Source organism: Amblyomma americanum, chromosome 1, assembly GCF_052857255.1.
Source record: "Amblyomma americanum isolate KBUSLIRL-KWMA chromosome 1, ASM5285725v1, whole genome shotgun sequence".
In the NCBI taxonomy this organism is placed as follows: Eukaryota; Metazoa; Arthropoda; class Arachnida; order Ixodida; family Ixodidae; genus Amblyomma; species Amblyomma americanum.
Genome location: NC_135497.1, coordinates 163,474,702 through 163,496,817, shown reverse-complemented (window position 1 = coordinate 163,496,817; position 22,116 = coordinate 163,474,702). Strand labels below are relative to the sequence as shown.

At 48.2% G+C, this 22,116-nt stretch overlaps 1 long non-coding RNA gene across 1 annotated transcript in view; it reads right to left on the bottom strand.

The window, feature by feature from the left end:
- The window catches only part of LOC144136739 (uncharacterized), a 34,732-nt gene extending 13,377 nt beyond the window's left edge, over positions 1–21,355 (bottom strand). Inside the window, exon 1 of the long non-coding RNA XR_013315663.1 lies at positions 21,251–21,355. This is a non-coding gene — a long non-coding RNA (uncharacterized LOC144136739). The remainder of the gene's footprint in view (positions 1–21,250) is intronic.
- Between the last annotated feature and the right edge of the window lie 761 nt (positions 21,356–22,116).

Here is a 22,116-nt window from a genome sequence, read left to right as displayed (position 1 = left end):
ATACTGCGCCATTTCCTTTCCCCAAAAACCAATTATTATTATTTTGGGGGGAAAGGAAATGGCGTAGCCTCACATATCGGCGGACACCTGAACTGCGCCGCAAGGGAAGGGATAAATGAGGGAGTGAAAGAAGAAAGGAAGAAAGAGGTGCTGTAGTGGAAGGCTCCGAAATAATTTCGACCACCTAGCTGGGGATCTTTAACGTGCACTGACATCGCACAGCACACGGGCACCTTAGCGTTTCGCCTCCATGGAAACGCAGCCGCCGCGGTCGGGTTCGAACCCGGGAACTCCGAACCAGTAGCCGAGCGTCCTAGCCACTGAGCCACCACGGCGACTTATTTCTAGTGCTTATTTCGTGAAATTCTCACGCGAGGTGTCCTCGCACTGTGTAATGTTGTTTTTTGTAACGTATACTGCGTTGATTTTGTTCATATCCTGGAAAACGAAGTTACAGTGAGGACCACTCCTTAAGTCTTCTCAATAAAGCCAGCAGTCATTTGTAAATAGAATAAATAAATAAACCGTAAGGTTAGCGGTGTCCTTCAGGACACGGTGCTCGTAGGCAGTGAACTCGAGCCCTTCAATATTTGGCGTCTTTTTTTAAGCGAAATTTATTGCCACAGGGTATCAATGATGGGTGAAGGTGTGATGAATGATCTAAATGAATGAAAAAGGTTGGCTGATTTGATGAAGTCCAGCAGAGAACGATGGTACGGTCCCTGCGTCCAGGCAATGTATGAAGAAGGGTTGCTTGGTGAAAGACCTGCTACCATCAGGTGACGGATCCTTGTAGGCTTGAGAGCTGGGCAGTCCCACAGTAAGTGATGAATGTCGGCCTCAATGTCCTCGTGTTTACATACCGGACACGCTGGCCGAGGAAACAATTCTCGGTACTGAGGCCACTTCCGAGTGATGTCTGGTGTGAGGGCAACCCCGACACGGATCCTCCTAAGCGCAACCTCCTCTGCACGGGTAAGACCGCGGGGGAGGGTTGCCACACACGGAGGGATGAGAGCACGTGTGCGGCGCCGGAGGAGTTCCTTTCTTGATGAAAGGAGGGCAAAATTGTCCAAATGAAGGAGCCGAGGCGGTGGTGAGTTTGGATTCGCAAGGCGGGTCGCTAAATCTGCCTGCCTTTGATAGGCCAGCAGATCCTGTGGGACCCACTCAATACGTACTGGCTGCGGGATGCGTGCCGCGAGCCGGTGGATGTCCTGACATATCGTGGGACAGCGGCTAACACGTCGTAGCAACCGGACAACTTGAAGGGCGTCAGTGCGGATGACAACGCGGGCCGCAGGGAGCATAGTTAAGTCGGCCACAGAGCATAGTGCTTCTTGAACTGCAACGACCTCAGCAAAAAAGGACGAAGGCGGTTCCGTAGGCTGAAACCAAGAGGTTTGATTCAGGGCAGGTCTGCACGGGCAGTAGATAGATGTTGTTGCTTTGCAGTCTTGTATGCTTGCGTCTACGTAGACAACAATGGATCCTTCAGGTAGGCAAGCATCTTGTTCCTCAAATTTCTGGCGAAGCAATGATGCCGAATAAGCAGATGTTGGCCAATTTACACTTTACATGCCACTTTTTCATAGGCTCAAGACCAAGACAGAGCATGCACTGGATGCGATATCAGTCTCGCGGATAATCGTGTATATGTCACTGAAAGATACATTAAAAATTGCGAATTCCTAGACGAAAGCACACATGTGGGAAGCATAACTGTTACCGTAGCAGACAATACAGCACTCCGGGACGGTCGTTTAAGTCAGCAGAAACAGCGTCAAATTTGTATATAAGATAATCGTAAAATAATGAGTCTTACTTATCGAATGAGCGACCGGGAATCCTGATGTGTTTAAATAGCGGTAGGTTGTGGAGAGGAGCGCAGTGAGCTTTGTGGTTGTCGAAGCGTAATCGAAAAGGGGTTTCGGTTTTCCTCTGTATCGTTATTGGACACAGAACACTCGAGCAAATAAATTACGTTTGAAGTGTCACCGCAGGAAGTGCCTTTAATTTTGACTTGATAATCAGAACTGAGGCAGTCACATGTGAGCAGATTTTGCATCTCGGCTTATAACAAGGGCGGCCGCCTTCTTCTCACAGACGATTAGAAATTTTTGAGGAATTAAGAAGTCACGCAAATTTTTTGATAGTCTGTATAGACTACCCCGGGTGGATCTGGGAATATTAATTTTAGGCGTTCTTTTTGTCCGATTATGTTATGAAGTCTACGAAGAATGCCGGTGTCATCCGTGTTCATGTGTGTTCAATCGTCAGGGCGCTGCCTCTTGAATTATCATAAGACAATTCTTTACTGGTTTGCATTTCCCATATTCTATACAGGTGCAGAGTTTCCAGAGGTCCAGAGCTAATACGACGCCCACGGCTTTTCGACAGAACGAGCTGTATACGCTGTCGCGTAAAATTAGCTGCGGTTTAACTACTGCTGAACCTGGTTACATAGCGAAAGCTGTGGTGTATCGGGTAAGTAGACATGGCTTGGCGTCTGTTACGTTGAGTACGTTCCGCACACTGGATAGGCAGCGAGCCCATCGTAGCACGGCAGGTGGCAGTTAAGTTAACGGTTCATCGCGACAGGTTGCTCACCCAATGAACGCTGCGCTCTGTTGGGCACAATAGCTGCAGTGCTGCGTGTCTGCCACAATGTTGTCAGCGCTAATGCGTGCAGCCCACATATCTTTCTCACCACCGCCACGTACGTCCTTACTTCAAAGCGCGATTGAAGTGTCCACTGACCAAGGAAGCCAGTTACACGAACTTCCTTTCCTGAAAATCGGAGTCTAGAACGTTGTCAACGCCAACGAACACAATGATTGCCGACAGCTTTCGCTTTGTATATCCTGGGTTAGCTGAGCGAATCCACAGCCCAAAAAATCGGTTTTTGCCGCGTAACCCGCCGCGGTGGCTCAGTGGTTAGGGCGCTCGGCTACTGATCCGGAGTTGCCGGGTTCAAACCCGACCGCGGCGGCTGCGTTTTTATGGAGGAAAAACGCTAAGGCGCCCGTGTGCTGTGCGATGTCAGAGCATGTTAAAGATCCCCAGGTGGTCGAAATTATTCCGGAGCCCTCCACTACGGCACTTCTTTCTTCCTGCCTTCTTTCATTCCCTCCTTTATTCCCTCTTTTACGGCGCGGTTCAGGTGTCCAACGATATATGGGACAGATACTGCGCCAATTCCTTTCCCCAAAAAACCACTTATTATTATTATTATTGACCGCGGCGGCTGCGTTTTTATGGAGGAAAACCGCTAAGGCGCCCGCGTGCTGTGCGATGTCAGTGCACGTTAAGGATCCCCAGGTGGTCGAAATTATTCCGGAGCCCTCCACTACGGCACATATATCTTCCTTTCTTGCATTCCCTCCTTATCTCTTTCCTTACGGCGCGGTTCCTGTCCAACGATATATGAGACAGATACTGCGCCATTTCCTTTCCCCTCAAAACCAGTTATTATTATTGAGGAAATGAAAGGCACAGTAAAGTGGTACCGTGAGGCGAACACGGCGGCGCTGAAGCGAGGCTGCTGTTGTTGTTGTTACCCTCACACAATGGCACTTGCCCACTAGGGGGATTGGCCAAGGATAGGGGGGCACAGAGAGTTTTTCAGATAAATCTTTTCATGGGCTAGTCGAAAAAGAGAAGAGAGAAGGAAGCAAAGGTGCGCTTCTCTGCTTGGCCAGTCGCGACAACAACGACATCAGTGCCACCACTCTGCACCCGACACAAAGGAAAAGCCACGTATACAAATCCAAATCCAAATCAGCAGCCGGCAATGTGGCTGCGATAGAAGCTTGTTAATGCCGGCTGCAGCGCAGCGTATCGGTGACCGTGTTGGCCTCGTTCGGACTGAGTGTGACTGAAAAATGAGTCCTCCGAAGAAAACGCCGGCAGCGTCTCTTCCTGCGAAGCGTCGACGTAGCGAAGTCGCCGATACGTCGCCTGGACCGCCCGTGACAAGGAGGAGGTCCGCCAGGCTCGCCAGCAAGATATCCAATCTCCCGGCGGCAACGGACGCGCGTGGAGGCCGGCCTGGAGTGAAGGCAGAACCTCCCAAGCCAGTCGTATCCGAAGGTAAAGCCTCAGCGACAGCCACTAATACACTGAGAAAGAAACGTAAGGCGGCGACAGCAGAAAAAAAGCGTTTGTGCTCCTCGGGGAAGACTTCTAGTCGTGGTCGGCCGGAGCAGGCTCCGAAGGGTAGAGGCAGGCCTTTGAAGCGTACATTGCCGTCGAAAGCAACCGCGAAGAAGTCCGTCGCTAAGACAACGACGCTGCTTCACGATGACCACAACGCTCCTTCCTCAAGCGGAAAGAAAAGAAGGCCAGTCCGAATGAGGGCCCGAAGCAGGTTTAGAAGCTTTTCGCCCCCAGTAAGCAGTAGCAGCAGCACGGGCGACACCACGCGCAGCGCCGAACTGCGAGACTCCTCAAAAAGCACACCGCCTGTTTGCCACGGAACCCGAACGCGAGGACTATTGTCGACGAGTGGTTCGTCGGACGACACCAGCGTTTCTGGCTCCGAGAACCAACGCTGGTTAGAGAGCAGTAGCGGTGGCAGCGGAAGCTGCAATAGCGCTGATAAACAGCGTCGTCTGCGTAGCGGTTGGACAAGCAGCAAACGAAGCAGTGAGAGCAGTGCTTACAGGAGACGCCTCTTGCGAAGCAGTTCGTCGCCAAGCAGCGGCGTCGCCAAGCGCGTGGCGAAGAGGCAGCGCAGAGCAAGAGGGCGGTCTCCGAGCAGCCGGAGAGCCATCGGCGGTGGTGAGGAGCATCCTGCAACCAGAGGACCGCAGTTGCCGGGGCGTGTAGAAACAAGTCACGAAAAGGTTTCCAGGTGGCTGGCGCGCATGGAGGAGCCTTGATGCACATGCATCATTGCTGGAGTGTTTTTCGCAAGAACAGCACGTTTATGTGCATCTTTATGTTCTCGATTGCGGCCTGTGCCAGCACTCGGAAGCAGCACGAACGCTGCGGAAAAAATTTAAGCTTCAGATTGTAACCATGTTTGAAAAGTTAACTGTGAAGGAGAGATTTTGTCGACTCGGACACATGAAGAGCGACATAAAAACTTTTTCTTGCCTACGCGCTGCATTAAAATTTACTGTTCTCATTTTTTAAGCCTCAGTAGTTATTACGCGACAGCGTATGCAGCTTGTTCGGTCGAATTGCCGTCGGTGTAGTAGCAGTAGTAGATGCTGTGGGCGCCGCGCGTCTGAAATATTCCTTTCCTACGGCGCGGCTCGGGTGTCCACCGAAATATGTGAGGCAGGCATAATGTCTTTTCCTTAAATGGCCACAGAAAGGGGTGTTTGAGCTTAGTTTTAAAATGCTTGCGCTATGTAGAGTACAGGCCACCGAGCGTCCATGCCGCGTACGAGACCTCAAAAGCGAGCGGGAAATTTATAATACATTTATAAAAATACCCGCTTTCGCACCTCGCGACGACGCGCGGTGCCCGGCTTTCGCACGAAAACCTGGCAGTCGACGTCACGTCTTGCTAATCACGTCAACAGCCGGGGGTTATCATTGGTTCACAGCGCCAAATTCTTGCAGACGTCGCGCGCTACCGCGGCTGAGGCCACTCCGCGCGCGACGAAGCCGGCGGTGATAGGGGAGGGTCCGAATGAGTGGGGCCGGCGGAGGAGCGCCGCCGTTTTGGCGTGCGAGAGAGGTAGAGGCGCGAAGACGCGGAAGTTCAAATTATGACTGCAAATTTTGTCTGCAGTTTGGAACATCGAGTTCGATAGTTCAGGCATGTAGATTGATACTCTGGCCGGCAACTTGCTGTGGAGACCGGAACCGCGCCATAAGAGAAGAGAGGAAGGTGGGAGTGAAAGAAGAGGCGCCGTAGGGGTCTCCGAAATAATTTTGACCACCTGGTCATAGGACAAGAGGCGCCACCTTGGAGGAATTTTCCTTACTCCATGGACGTTATGAATCTCTGAGGCTGAAGAAGGAAGATTGCGCGGTTCAATATTGAACTAAGTTCTGTTTTAAAACCGATAGTGCACTTTTATCACACAAGGAAGACCAACTATAGACAACCTGAATGCTGGTAGCAAGGAAAACTCATAAATGCTGCCTTTGCCGCCCAGATGGATAGCATAACTGCCCGCATCACGCGCTCGGTATCAGTCTTAACCCAGAAATGGATTCTCGAACACCCACGTCTCTCTAAACGTGCAGGACCCCGTAGGTTTCCCACACGCCCCACAAAACTCTCTCGTCGTATTGACGATTCCGATAACGAGGAATGCGCCATCCGCACGGCTTCGGGCTGCAGTGGATCGAACCTCCTTAACACAGCAGCATCCTTCACCCCCTCAACCTCTGATCATGGCCCCCAATCCTAGATCGCGAGCATCGACACAAACACATCCCTTCACAGTAACCCAGTGGAATTGCAGGGGTTTCAAGGACCGGCAGAAGCGAGCCCACTTTCGCCTTTACCTTGAAACCTTTGAGTTCCTCGTGGCCCTGGTCGCCCTTCAGCAGCCCGGAGCCAACACCAAACTCACTAATTATCAGACTTTCCAGAGGGACACACAAACCTGCATCCTAGTTCACAAAGACTATGCAGCACAAGAGGTCCCCCTCCCATCGACCCCCGAATACTCATATGTCATGGTCACGGTCCTACCTTTGCGCAGCAAAGACCCCTCGTTTCGTGGGCTTAATATATACTGCCCCCCAAAACTTAAAGACGTAACTTTTTCTAAGCTTTTTACAGAAGCAATACGCGTGGCTGGACGCGACGCCATACTTATTGTAGGAGATTTCAACGCTCCATGTCGGCTACCTTAGGGAGGAACCCCGAGACATAAAATTGGCGGAACTAATTTCGACTCTTGGTGCAACCCTCCATACCGATCCGGCCAACCTCACTAGCATGGGTAACTCAGTAACCAAGGATGCATGCCCAGATTTGACTTTTACCCGCAATATTCGGCACGCAGACTGGCTTAACACCCAAGAAACCCTTGGCAGTGAATACTGCATCATTAGTACGACCATTTACACACGGCCCCTTAAACGCCGCACAACGCATGCACATATTCCCGATTGGACTAAATTCCGCTCGACACTTCCCTCTGTCGACATTGTTCGCTCGGGATATCAAGAACGGGTGGCCTCTATAATGACAACTCTCCGCAAAAACGAACAATGCATTCAGCTCACTGATTCCACCCCCGAAGTAGACAACCATCTTCTCCATATTTGGGAGGCCCGCCGCAGTCTCACCAAACGATGGAAAAAGCAGAAACACAACAAGAAACTCAGACACCGTATTCTTGAACTCACCCACAAGGCTGCCGACTATGCCGCTCAATTAGCCGACACTAACTGGGTGGATCGATGCAAGAGTGCCGCGCCAGACGTCTGGCCGCAACACCTGGCGTATGCTTCGTGCACTTATTGACCCCAATGAAACGCGTGCAGAAACGGCGCTGCCCCTCAGACCGCCCATGTATAGCTTTCCCGGTAGTACAACACAACTGGCCCAAACATTGTGTGACAGATATCTCTGCACCACGGTGGACCCTCGCCTTTCTCAATGCGCATACATAGGGCAAACAAATCTGGAGCTGGACGCCCCCTTCAAGCTCCATGATTTGAAGGAGGCCCTAGCCTAATGAAACGCGTTACTGCAACGGGCCGGGACAGGGTTACCTTCAAACTTCTGGCGAGCCTTCCGGATGCAGCCTATCGTACCCTCCTTGAATTCATCAATCATATATATCTGGCTTGGAGAGATTCCTCTCCCTCGGATCGGAAAACAGCCTTAGTGTGACGGTTATTCCTAAGGCAGGCAAGCCAATTGATGTGGAGCACCTGCGCCCTATCTCCCTCACATCTTGTGTCGGCAAATTGATGGAGACTATGGTGCTAGACAGGTTGTCCACATACCTCGAAACATATCACATTTTTGCAGACACTATGTTTGGTTTCCGATTACAGAAATCCGCACAACACATCCTTCTACAACTCTATCATGACATATTAGAGCCCCAACAACTCCCTCACAATGACAAGGTAATAATAATAATAATTGCTTTTTGGGGAAAGGAAATGGCGCAGTATCTGTCTCATATATCGTTGGACACCTGAACCGCGCCGTAAGGGAAGGGATAAAGGAGGGAATGAAAGAAGAAAGGAAGAAGAGGCGCCGTAGTGGAGGGCTCAGGAATAATTTCGACCACCTGAGGATCTTTAACGTGCACTGACATCGCACAGCACACGGGCGCTTTAGCGTTTTTCCTCCATAAAAACGCAGCCGCCGCGGTCGGGTTCGAACCCGGGAACTCCGGATCAGTAGTCGAGCGCCCTAACCACTGAGCCACCACGGCGGGTACAAGGTAGTCCTGTCCATGGATTTGAAAGGAGTCTTTGATAATGTGAAACATGAAGTAATACTCAACCACCTCCAAGATACCAACTGTGGTCAGAATATATACCGATACATCTGGCAATTTCTCACGGTTCGACAGGCCTACATTCCAATTCAAGACAAGGAACATGGACCCCATACCATCGGATCCCGGGGTACACCACAGGGTGCGGTTTTATCTTTCCTCCTCTTCAACCTCGCAATCAAAGACCTTCCCGCAAAATTAAGAGCCATGCCCGGCATCGGATATGCCCTATATGCGGATGATATCTCTATCTGGGACACAGAAGGCAATCTCGGACACATGGCGACCTGCCTACAACAGGCAGCGGAGGCAGTGGACACTTACGCTGCATACTGTGTGCTCCCACCAAATCAGAATTTGTCCATATTCGGCCCTATCCTCGGGACGAAATTCAATTCACCTCACACTTCCTTCGGGTCCGATTAGAGAGGCCAAGGAGATCGGTCTCTTTATTCACCAGCAACGCAGACCGGACACAACACTCGCAAAACTAGGCATGTATGGTGATCTGGTGGGCCGTATGGTCCGCCGAGTCTCCAACAAGCGTGGGGGGTTACGAAGCAAAGATGCCTTGCGGCTGGCATATGCCTTGGTAACGAGTAGAATTCTCTACACAACCCCCTACCTTCACATGCGCTAACACGACGAGGACCAACTCGAGGTCATGCACCGCGAAGTCATCAAACGGGCTCTTGACCTTCCCATTGCCACATCCAACCAGCAAATACTGGACCTGGGGGGTGGTCAACACCTATCAGAAACTACGAGACGCCCATCTCGCCAACCTATCACAAATGCCATCCGGTCACCGCATTCTTGACCGACTCCCCATCAAACACACCATCAACTTTGAGGAACGGGTACAAGCGCCAGAACCTTGGAGATTCGTCCTCAGGATCCGACCCATTCCCCGCAACATGTCACACTCTGACCACAATGGCCGTCGCCAGGCGCGTGCGGAAGCACTGGAGCGACATTATGGTCGACAACACGTGTAATACGTGGACATTGCCATTCCCCACCGTGGGGGGTGGTTCACTGCGGCAGTGGTCCACAACACCACTACAGTGGCAGGACTCACTTTCAGCGCCTACAGCACAACGCACGCGGAGGAAATCGCGATTGCGTTCGCACTCTCCCTCCCACAAGTGAAACACATTACGCAAAAGGTGGCCGCTAAAGGTGAGAGAGTAAAAAAGGAAGACCACCTTTTGCGTTATAGAAATGAAAATTGGTTTTTGAGGAAAGGAAATAGCGCAGTAACTCTCTCACATATTTCGGTGGACACCCGAACCGCCCCGTAAAGAAGGAATAAAGGGGAAGAGAAAGACGAAAGGAAGAAAGAGGTGCCGTAGTAGCCGCCATCTAAGCCCGGACCGCATTTGATCCTGTTTTCGTCTTAGACTTGGTGAGTCACATTCAACACCAGAGAGGTTCCGACCTTTTCACCATAGCCATTTTTCTTGACGTTGCAAAAACATATGACAACGTCCTTCAGAGCTCAATTCTAAACAATTTGCAAGGCATGGGCATACAGGGCCGTATGTTTAGAATAATTTACAAGTTTATAAATGATCGAGCGGTTCGTGTAGGGTTAGGGAGCACTTTAAGCACCGAAAGGGTTTTATCACGAGGTGTGCCTCAGGGAAACGTTCTTTCCGCCACGCTCTTTAACGTCGTAATGGCTGGCCTTCCCGATTCGTTGGAAAAAATTGCAGGCAAGTGCGTATGTCAATATATGATGATGACATCTGTATATGGATTACTGCCTACCAACACCAGCGATTAGCCCTGATAGCTCGACAGGCTCTACTTTCGGCACAAGCTTACATTCAAGGTGTGGTATTGTCTCTATCAGTGGAAAAATCCGGCTTTGTTCTGTTTCCAGGCGTGGGGAGACGTCAAGCGCGGTTGATGATAGACCTTTGTCACTCTTGCATCCGCCAATTCAAGCACACGCGTTTCCTGGGCGTCATTATTGACTCCCGTCTGCAGTGGCGAAAAGCTGTCGACTGGATTGTTTCATCTCTGTCTCCTCGTCTCAATGTTATCCGCAGAATTGCAAGTGAGAAACGGGGAAACCATCCTTCTTCGGTGGTCAGACTTCATGAAGCGCTGGTGGTCAGTCGCATATTGTATCAATTACCTTTAATTTCCCCCTCGGCATCAGAGCTTGAACGTCTCGAAGTTGTCCACTGAAGGAGCCTAAGAAGAGTCATTGGAGTTCCTCAGGCAGCTGCGAACAAGGCCGCACTTCATGAGTTCCTATCAAAACCTCTTAGCGTTGTCGCTTCTCAGAGACTACTAATGTATCTTGGCCGCCTAGGAGAGACGGTAGCTTGGCGATCCCTTCTCGAGCGGCTCTGCATAAGATATGAGTGGAAGGCATACTTGGCTCTTTGTTCTTTACGCCTTAATGTCCGGAGGCAAAGGAAACGGTTGAATCTGTCCTGGTATTTTCCGACCCTCGACTGTAAGGTCACAATTCCCCATGTGAGCGTAAAGCGCAGCTCTCCTTTGGCAGCAACACGTTCGGTCGTACTTGAGCATTTGTAAACAGAGTATGCCCGCCATCTTCAAATTTTCGCGGATGGTTCGGTAGGCAAGGTCAAACAAGCTAGCGCAGCTGCTTTTTATATTCTTTCTTTGGACCGTAAGTGGTCTGTACGCATTACTGCTGTCGTATCCTCCACAACGGTCGAAAGTGTTGCTATTGAGGCGGCTTTACGGAAGTTAGGGTCTTGTCCGGCTCAACCTCTTGTCATCCTGATTCAAAATCTTCCCTGCAGCGCGGATTCTATACTGATGTTTTCTCTATAAGCTCTCTACGGTTGGTGCCGAATCTGCACAACAGAGGCGTTACTCTATATTTCCAATGGGTGCCCTCTCACATAGCAGTCAGAGGCAATGAGGTGGCAGACAGCCTCGTCCATAAAGCTCTGTCAAGGAATCCATAAAAAAATACCTCAAGAAGGAAAATGTTTCTACAGGAAAACGACGCTCGACCATTTCAGTACCCTGTGGAGTGCGCCCCGCAAGCCATGTGTGACCAAGGGACTGAGAAGATTCCAGGCCACTCACTACATCGAATTCACACGGCCTCTGCTCGCACTCCTGCCTGGATGCATAAGACGGGCATGGCATCGCCTACGCTATGTTCTTTATGTAGTGTGTGCAGTGATATGGGACATAATATTATGTACTGCCCATAGTACAACGCGGAAATGTATGTGATGTTCGCTTCCTTCAAGAAGACAGGAATCCTTCACAGTACAGTTCAGGACATTGTCTACCCGAGTGGAAACCAGACATGCAGAAGGGAGGCTGCACGCCTTCTTTTAACATTTCTTCAGGACACTGATCTTGTTTCTAAATGGTGACAGCAGGAACGGACTACGATCTACTGGGATTGAATTTGTGCGTAGATGGTGTCTTCTGGAGTGGACTACGTTACACTGTGGGCGGATGTGTGTATGGATAGTGGCACTGCAATGGATCGACTATGTTCTACTGTGACTTAATATGTGCATAGATGGTGACTTCTGGAGTGGACTGTGTGGAGTGAATGTGTGCATAGTTGGTGACTGCGGGAGTGGAATATTTGATATTATAAGTGACTGTGCGCAAAACGGGGTAGATCCGACAGGTTTTAGGACATTAATAACATAGAAGTGACGCTACGGCGGCGCAATTGCCGGAAGAATAAGCAAGGCTAATCCTACCTGTAGCATTCAACACCTCAACTCAACTTTGATCCTGTGACTTAATTTTGCTCAGCAGCCGAACGCAATAACCACTGAAATACTGCGACGGCTGCACGAAGCTTCCATCCCTCGCTGCGTGGTAGGCACCTGGAATTCACTCGCCGCGCCCCCTTTATTCCTCCTTTCATCCCTGGTTTCACTGTGCAGTTAAGGCGCCCAGCAGGATTACAACGCCTTCCCATTCTCCATAGCCTCTTCTCTCTCTTTTACATTCCGTCGGCCGCGTGAGGCCAGCAAGAGCATCGCGCACTGCGAGCAATGCATACTTCTCGTGCACTCGCAAGAGAGCCCATTGTTTGTTTTGCCGCCCGGCGGAATCCGGCATAGGAAGTGATTCGGGTAAATGAGATGTCTCAAATTTATGCAAAAATGAAAACAATAGATGCCGATTACAGCACTAAATGTGTACAAGAATGACAACATGCATATTCATTGGTTGCTGTTCGGTCACTTGGCTGATTAGTTGGTAAGCATCATGAAACGAAACCCAACTTTTCTTAGCTGACGACGACGAAGAAGAACGCCACGCGGCAATAGGGGCGCCAAGCGCGATTCCATTCGAATGTCGAATGTCACAGCTTGCGATCGTCGCTGCGTCGCAGAACTCCGGTCATTTACCGCTGGTACCCCTGTGCACCAAGGGAGCGTAGACACATTTCAAGAGGACGGCGATCTTGAAGCCCCGACCAGCATAAGGTAACATCTGCCACTCACTGTCTACCAAGTCACCGCAAACGAGCCCACGCAAAATGGTTTGCCTTGTATCTAGCTGTCCGATTGAAATCGAGGATGGCATCACCGAGCCTGTGCTCTCGTCGCGTGCCAATCTTACCCCGCCGTATCAGTCTGTCGCTGACCTCATACCGGAATTCAACCCGCCATCAGTGAAACCAACAGCGGCCTGAGTGAAGGACAAGGTGAAGGCAGCCACTCGCGATTGAGGTGCTGCCGGTTCGTGTCGTTGTGAAGTGGTCGACAGGCCTTGGCCGAGTCGCAACGGCCGATCATCACGGACACGTGAAGAGGCGGCTCACGACCGCGAGACACTGCCGCCGACCACCAGGCAGCGGGGCGCCTGAGTCGGCAAATCGTGATGCGTTTACGGTGCAGTGCATTCAGGTTGTATATAGTAGGAAACAATCTGATTTGTTGATCTTCTGAACGTGTACCCAATCTAAAGGATGTACCAAAACGAAATAATAAATGAAAGAAAAATTAATCTGTGTTGCATGGTAATCTGGTCATGTAACGAACAATTCTAAACGCTGCCGGAAACGCCGACATGCCTCCGGCCTTTGGTTAAGGCGCTCGCCTACTGAGCCGGAGCACCCGGGTTCGAACCCGACTGCGGCGGCCATGTTTCGATGGAGGTGAAACGCACACGCTCCAATGATCTGTGCGATGTCAGTGCACGATAAAGATCCCCAGGTGGCCGAAATTCTTCCAGACCCCTCCATTACGGCACCTCTTTCTTCCTTCTTTCACTCCCTCCTTTATCCCTTCCCTTACGGCGCGGTTCAGGTGTCTAACGATATAAGAGACAGGTGATGCGCCATTTCCTTTCCCCCAAAACCAATTATTATTATTACAGCAATGTGGGGTGCAAATTTTGTTTGTGATCGACACGTGTTGATAAGTTGGTTCAGAAATTAATTACATTTTTAAGTGAGGAGTTAGAGAAATAAATAGTGAGGCAGGAACAAATGGGAGGGTTTCCTTCTAGTGTGCAAGTTCGGTAGACCTAGTTGTGACTTTGTTAGAGAAACACGCGCAGTTCGGGCATAATAGAATGAAGCGCACTGATCGATGTTGGATTGCTTCAATGTCTTCATTTAGTGTACAAAGAGCGGGATCCCATATTGCGGAGGCATATTCTAGTTTAGGTCAAATTCTGTTTCCTTATGTATACATATTGCTGTTTCGTGTATTCTTTGGTGTTTCCTTGCTGTGCTTCTTTATAAAATGTATAAACTCTTATGCTTCCTCCCTGCCGATCATTATGATCGTGGACTCGCCAAGCTGGTCAAGGGCAGCTTTTTTCTACAATTCCTCCATCTGTATTGTTAGACAGGAAATAAACTTTGAAACTTAATGTCTGATACAAAATTAGTTTGGGATGCTATGGCGCTTGAGATAAGTTATTACGCAGATAACCGAGAGCAAGATTAGCATTGTTACTGATATATTTTGCATGAACATGTCATGAAAATTTATTTGTTAGGTAAACTGCGAGGTATTTATAGGAAGTGACACTGCTGAGAGCTATAGAGTTCTGTACCAGTAGGGTATAGGTGTCTTAGTAAGAGTAGTAAAGGTATTGTCATGCTTTTTGCATTTACTACCATTTAAAGTCATAAACCAATCGATAAACCAATTGGACATAGCATCAAGGTTTAACAACAGGGGCATGTTATCACGAGCGTTATCTAATAGTGAAGAAGGCTCCATTGTCCAGATTCCCATAGATGTTGACGAATGCAGCATCCTTGTGTGCATCGGAGAGCTAATCAGCACATTCAGACGTGTGTCCTCCTGGTGCTGTGTGGAGTGCCGCACAAGTCTGACATTCAGCTTTGATTTCCCCAAGTCCTCACACAAAATTTTACTGCATGCTGTCTTGCTGATGTCGAGGGTATCTGAAAGCATGCAAACTGTAACGGTGCGGTCTTGCTGCACAATTCCGTGATCCAAGCCATGTTGTCTTCATTCCAAGGGCACCTCTGCCTTGTGTCGTCTTCTACCACCACTTTGACTGAGAAGAACCTCTTACCGTCATTCGAATACTCATCCCTCCAATAACATCTCTTTGCTGTAAGCATCATGAAGAAGCTCATATGTCTGTGTGGCGGCCTTACCGAGTTTAACGCAGAATTTTATGTTAATATGCTGTTCAAGACTGTCGTCCATCTCTCCACAGTCACTCACAGCAGAATGTGCCAATGACTAGAGGCAACAGTCTTTCCGAAGACGTGATGCCATCTAGTGGCTGCCACAGCAACGACAGCCAATATCAATACTAGAAGATGCCGCTAAACAGACGCATCAACATTTGCTTCGGGCAATCACTTCTAGGAAAGAAAATAAATCAGTCTCGGAACTTTATGGACAAAAGTCTAATATTTACATATGACCTCACTGCTACAGAAACCAGTGTTACAGTGAGCGGAGGCCCGGCTCACCGTTCGCCGCGTGCCTCCTTCGGGAGAAAGTAGCGGCGGCGCTGTCGTCGCTCGCACTTGAAGCGAGCGCGCTCGTCGTCTGCTACTGCGCCTCGCTTCGCATTGCTTTCGGCGCGGCACCTCGCCTCTTTCGTGCCTTATTCTGCGTCAGTGTCTTGATGATGCCGCCCAGGTGGCGGTTAAACCACTGTTACGCGCCAGGCTGCACAACTGGGTACGCAAGAACAGCCCAAGAGCGGAAGTTATCGCTTTTCAAGGCTCCCGAAGATGAAACCCAAAGGCTTGTTTGGCAGCGAAATCTGCGCATGCTTGACAGGCCGCTTGGCCCCGATTGTGCAGTTTGCGAACTCCACTTTGAACCTCATCTAATTTTGAGGGATTATGTCCACGTAATAGATGGAAAGGAAGCCAGATACCCGAGGGGGACTGCAAAGCTCGCCCCTAATGCAGTTCCAACCCTTCTCCCGCACTGGTCCGCCTATTTGAGCAAGGCAACTCCGACTCCAAGGCTCCAAAGAAAAAAGACGGCAGCAAGAGGAGCCATGCGATACCAGATGTAAAGTTCGCCGCTCGGACCGCGATCAAGAGAGAGATCATGGTGCGGACGTTGCAGTGGGCAACGAAGAATGCGAAGGTGTTGCCGCAACGGACAAAGTTGTTAATGTCGCCGACCTGCGTGGACTCACACCTCCTTCGAAATCTTGGGCGCTGCATGAGTTCCCTGGATTTACCGGAGTGTGCTACGTGTGCTGTGCACTAAATGCTGCGACGAATGAAATTACTGTCGCAAGAGCAGTGTTTTTCGACACTGAGGCCGAAAGCACCTTGACGTGCAAGGTGCATCTTTTGGGCAAGCTAGTAGAAGAGATAATATTGTGTCATTTCAACAAGCTGAAGATGTCCTAAGGAGGGCAGCTAGCATTCCGATTTGTTGCGGAGCAGCAGAAGTGTCGTCGGTATCGTTCGAATTGACGAAAGGTCTTTTTGCACAAACGGAAACTAATATGGAGGCATCTACTTCAGGGTGAACTGCATTGGGAAAGCACCAAAAGAAGGTAAGCACAAGCTGAACACAATTGTTGTGCTAAAGTTTAATTTGAGGGAGAAAAATTGTTTTTAGCGCAACACAGCGTTTGTCTCGACCTGTATACAGAAGGCACTGTGTTCTCTATTGCGCTAAAAATTTTCCACCCTCAAACATGAACGAATTGACTTGCCGTCAAATTTGCACCGCTCAACTTAGTTTGTGACATGACTTTAACAGGTTCAGTGAAATTTTAAGGCAATTCGTCATTTATAGTGCATGCGGCAAGGTATCTAATTGTAAAGAATAATTCCGCGTTGCGTCTAGCTGGAATAGCTTAAAAAAAATCTCAGTCTTGCTGGCAGCAGTCACCATCTCTTTTATTCCATTTCAGAAGTGTGTGTGTATGTGCGTGCGTGTACATGTGTTTGTGTGTGCGCGCACGTTGATTGTGAGAAGGATCCGAAAGGGTTCGATTAAGCTCTTGTAATACATAGCATTTATGTCTGTGAAGTGTTTTGATTCCTACCTAAAAAATTACATTGTCTTTTTCCAGGGCAACCTTGCTTACGTTGCAAATATCTACGTAAATCTCTGCAAACAAGAAAATGTCGCCTGCAGAAAAAGGTTCCCAAGCCTAGTTGCAAGACATCCCGCCGACTCCGAGCTGCAAATATGAAGATTAAGAGGCTAGAATCCAAAGTTGTGACCTTGAGTGAAAGCATTTCAAGGATGAAAAATGAAACTGCAGCCACAAGCGAGAAAATTCTGCAAGACCGCTTAAAACACTTGTCTCCAAAGCAGCAACTAGCTGTAAGGCAATGTTTTGAGGCAGCGAAGCGAAAGAACACACGAGGAATGAATTTCAACAAGGAATGGATGCTCGAGTGTATTCTGCTAAAAATGCGTAGTCCCAAGCTCTACGATTACATTCGGAGACAAAACATTTTAGTACTTCCAGGAAAGACGACAATACGGAAGTACATGCCAAACTACATGGGTAGCTTTGGATTTAATGAAAAGATGCTTGAAACATTAAAACAAAAGACATCAGGGATGGACCCCTTCAAGTGCCATGGGGGCTTAGTAATTGACGAGATGAAACTACCGGAGCCTCTCTCTGCTGACACAGCGGGTAAGGTTGCTGGTTTAGTCGATCTCGGGCCCTACACACCAAAAGGAGAAAAGCATATCCTTTCCAATTATGGCCTCGTGGTGATGTTTGTGCCTCTAACTGGAAGGAGATCTTGGGCACATTTGCGACAAACACCAATATCAAAGGACATTTATTGTCAAAAATCATTCTCGAAGCTGGCATGCTAGCAGAAAAAGCAGGATTATTTGTTGATTACACAACTTGTGATGCGGCACCCTGGAACCGCAATATGTGGAAAATAATGGGGATAAAAGAAAATTCACAGCAAATATCGGGAAAAAGGACGCACCCAGTGGACGATACAAGATTCCCCCATTTTTTCTCCGACTTTCCTCATTTAATGAAAAATATTCGCAATAAACTGCTACAAACAAGCTTCAACACACCAGATGGAATGGTATGCATACTTCTGCATTAGAGAAGAGCATTTTGTGCATTTTTATCAGTTGCATATTATATGCAAGTTTTTTAATAACTACTAAGTATGTGCTTTTACTTCAGGTATCACTGGAGCCACTTCGGAAAGCTTTCGAGTTTGACTCCAATAATGTCACCATGAAGGCAATGCCTCGGCTAACTAGGACACACCTTGAGCCAAACAACATTGAAAAAATGAGAGTCGCCTATGCTTTTCATTTATTCAGTTCCGAGTCATTGAGAGGCCTTCAGCTCTTCAAGGCCCAAGTAGAAACCAACTGTGGAAAAATTGATGCAGTACAAAAATTTTTCAGGTTTGTACTTTGAATTTTTATAAAATATACTTATATATGAACTGATGCTTCGAAGGTATCTTTGAAACTTAAATTTATTGCTATGATTTCCATCCTTAAGTTTTCAGTCTAATGGTATTTTCACTGGAAATTGTTTTCTTCTTGATTTTTATTGGTTTTCTGTTTGTATTCTTGTGCAGGAGAATGCAGTCACTGATCGAAATCATGACGTCACGCTTCCCTGCCGAAGCCCTGAAGCCAAATTCGCCGAATTTACGAGAGCTTGTGGATTTTTTAGATTTCTTAAACCAGTGGGAGAAACATGCAGACACAAAACACTTTTTAAGTTCCTCAACATCGGAAGGTCTCAGAGAGTCGATCAACAGCAATTTAGAGCTTCTGAAATATCTTAGTTCCGAAGTAATATACACTTATATCATGACATCTCGTCTTAGCCAAGATAAAATTGAAAACTTGTTCGACACCGTGAGGCGCGCATCCAACCCCTCAGCAGTTCCTGACCACAGTTAACTGCTTGAGCTATTATAATCTGGCCAGGAGCATTCCTGGTGCAGCTAGTGAAGTATTGAATTCCCTCTTGACGGTACAGGATCAACGAGAAGGTTTCCATAAACAGCAGTTGGCTGATGTGCTGCTCAGCAATGGAGACCTGGCAGGAGCAGAATCTGCAATCAATGATATGCCTGTACAAAGCCACGATTATAACCTACAAAAAAGTGACTCAAGACTCTATTATGTGGCTGGTTATGTGGCAAGGAAGTGCGTTTTAAAGTCGAAGTGCCTTGACTGCACGAACGAGCTTCTACTCCCAGCTTCAGAAGGGAGGAACTTGGATGCAGCACCGTTCACAAGTGCCTGCGACTTCGGTGGCCTATTGTATCCCTCCGTGAAACTTTTAAAGTTTATTACTGACCTTGAGGACATATTTACAGGGTGTTTTAGCTCTAGCAAGCTCCACCAAGACAGCATCACGGATATACTCGCTGTCATACATACCAAAGAGATGGCACCTATCGGATGCGTAGAACACAGCAAAACAATAACAGCAAGTATGATTGGATTTTATGTAGTTACGGGAATGCGCTTTTATATCAAAGGCTTAAATAAGGCCTGGGATGCAGCACGCAGGAAGTCTCACCAACATTTAAAACTAACTCGACTATGAAAGTGTATTGAATCTGTTGAACAATGATTAACTATGACATGCAGTGAGCATATGCTGCGTAAATAAAAGTTCACTGGTGGATATGACAACTGTGCTGTTCATTATTGTAGACATGATTCTTCAAATAACTTGTGTATACCGATAGCAAAGATCTAAAAAAGAAGTAAGGAAAAAATTACACCAGCAATTAAACCAGGAATGTATGCATTCAATACAGGGTATTCGAGCGTGTTGCGTTCGTAAAAAGCCGTCTCGGCGCAAATAACGTAGTGAATTTGAAAGTTCTTGCCAAATATGGTCCTATTAAGGAAACAATTAAGTATACCACCATTGCCTTACACCTGCGACAAGCTTCCTTTTTTATGCGTCTTCGTTTTGGGGCCTATGATTATTGCTGAACCTAGACAGTAGACTTTTTTTATTTTGTCATTGAAGACGCTCAAAAGTGAGGACACATGCGCAATTAGGCACGTATTTTATGCGGAGTGCGCCATCAGTCACAGATAGTAGCCGTATGTACGACGCCCAAGTATCCAGCTCAACCACGCGCGGGAAAACCGATATGCGATGCAGTGCCCGTTTCCGGCCTGACAGCACAACTACAACTTGTTCCCACGACAGTATCGGAGCCTTGACATGAGTAAAACGAAGCTACAAGAAACAAAAAGCAAATGCAAGAACGTCTGGCCCTGGCTACTCTTACAACACCCCGTGGTTGTAAACTGAAGCCGCATAAAACGCCACACGAATCGCTTATCCTAGCAGAACACCGGCCCGAAGGCTGACGCGCTTTCAAGTGCGGTCGACTGCAGCGCCGCCTCAACTTTCTACCGCTCAAGGCACGCTCCGGCGTAGGCCGTCGCGCCACTGGGTATGTTCTAGTTCACTGTACCAGTGTGTTGTGATGGGCTTTATGACACATAAGAAACTAATGCCATCACGCGCCAAGCTCGAGGTATAGGAGGAATTTTCTGGATAATTTTATAGAAATTTGAAAAATCGTCGGTGGTTAGAACTACCTCGTGATAACAAAGGAAAAAATATAGAAATTGGTACTATTAAAAGCTTTAAAGGGGGTCGGGTTACCTCAGTGGCCATCCTTGCCCGGGCAACGATCTCGAGGCCCCCAACCAATCAAACAAAGACCTGAGACCTTCTCTCCGGAATGAGAAATGTCTGAGGTGTATCACGCGACACTGGGATCAGTGAATGTAAAGTAGAGAATGAACAATACAGCATATATGGGTACTAACCCATTAACGCCCTTAAGGCCGAACTTAAGTTTCCCCTCCAGTTTTTTTCTCACGATCGAATGTAACGTATTTACTTGTCTAATGAAGGCGCTCACATAAATAATTAATTTATTTATTTATTCATTTATTTATATACATACCCACAGCGCCCTTGCCCGGATTATTGTAGGGGGGAGTGAAAAAAAACAATATAAGAGCACAGATTACACACAAAATCAGCCGCAAATTGACCGGCATGAAAGAGGCAATACAAATAAAATGACACGTATACACGTATACACGTATAAAACGGCCGGCGCCGTACTCTTTTTCTTTGGGCCTTATAGTGCTGCCCTTGGATAACGTTCTCCCTCCTCCTCCGTATTTAGAACCCGGATCGGCGATGTGTGAGCGCTCTAACTCCTACGTTACTGACGCAACGCTGTGCACGGATCGACGCCCAGTGCAAGAAAGCGTAGATATACCTCGCCCTCCCTGCTTTTATCTTTACACTTGCGGATTGTGATTTATTGATGGATTAAAGCTTCATTTGAAAAGTCTCACCTGTGGCCACCTTGAGGGAAGCGAAGGGTGTGAAAGAGTTCTGCGTGAATGCAGGGTGCCTGTTTCCTCTCCGAAGTTCAGAAGCGGACAAGCGGACTCCAATGGAGTCGTAGACCTTAGTAGCGGAAATCGACGATAGATGGTGCCACAGGCACAGTTAAAGCTCAACAAGGTCAACCCGCGCAATCGCAAAAAGCATTTAACGCCGCATCCGACGCTGTGCGCTCCACGTGGGGCCAAACAAAGCAGTTTCTGATATTTTCCATGACTAGGTCATGATAGCAGAGTACATACGTAAGCACCCAGTAGAGTGCTTCGGCTCATTAAAAAGGAAAAAACTGTCTTCAGTACTTCCCCCTTACAAATACACCTGAAAGTTTAGCATCTTCGTCGACTCCACCTTCCGCCAGTAATTGTAAAAATCAGTTTTTCCGAGCGTACAGATGATATGATATGACGCAGCGCTAAACGATATCTGTGACAGCAAAATTTCATTCCTAGGCTCATGTGTCGTTGTCATGGCAATTATAAGTTCGTAAGGCGTTTATCGTCTGCGCCACACTGTCATCATGGTAAGAGTGTGGGCCCACTATTATCGTGAAAGTAAGGTAGAGGGGGCATGGCAGTGGGGCACACTGTCGCCATAACAGTAGGGTGGCATTGGGATGTCGTCTGTGGCACGCGGATAAGCTTTACCTTTTTTTTCGTCCACTTTGTCTTTGCTGCTGTGGCATGCAAACATTGCCCAGGATGAAGGTCAACATTTTTCACCTCAGCGATTTGACAGGTAGGAAGAACACAACACGTATTAATGCGATGTGCTTGAGCTTTGTTTTTTATTTAACGAAGGATCACAGGCGAGTACA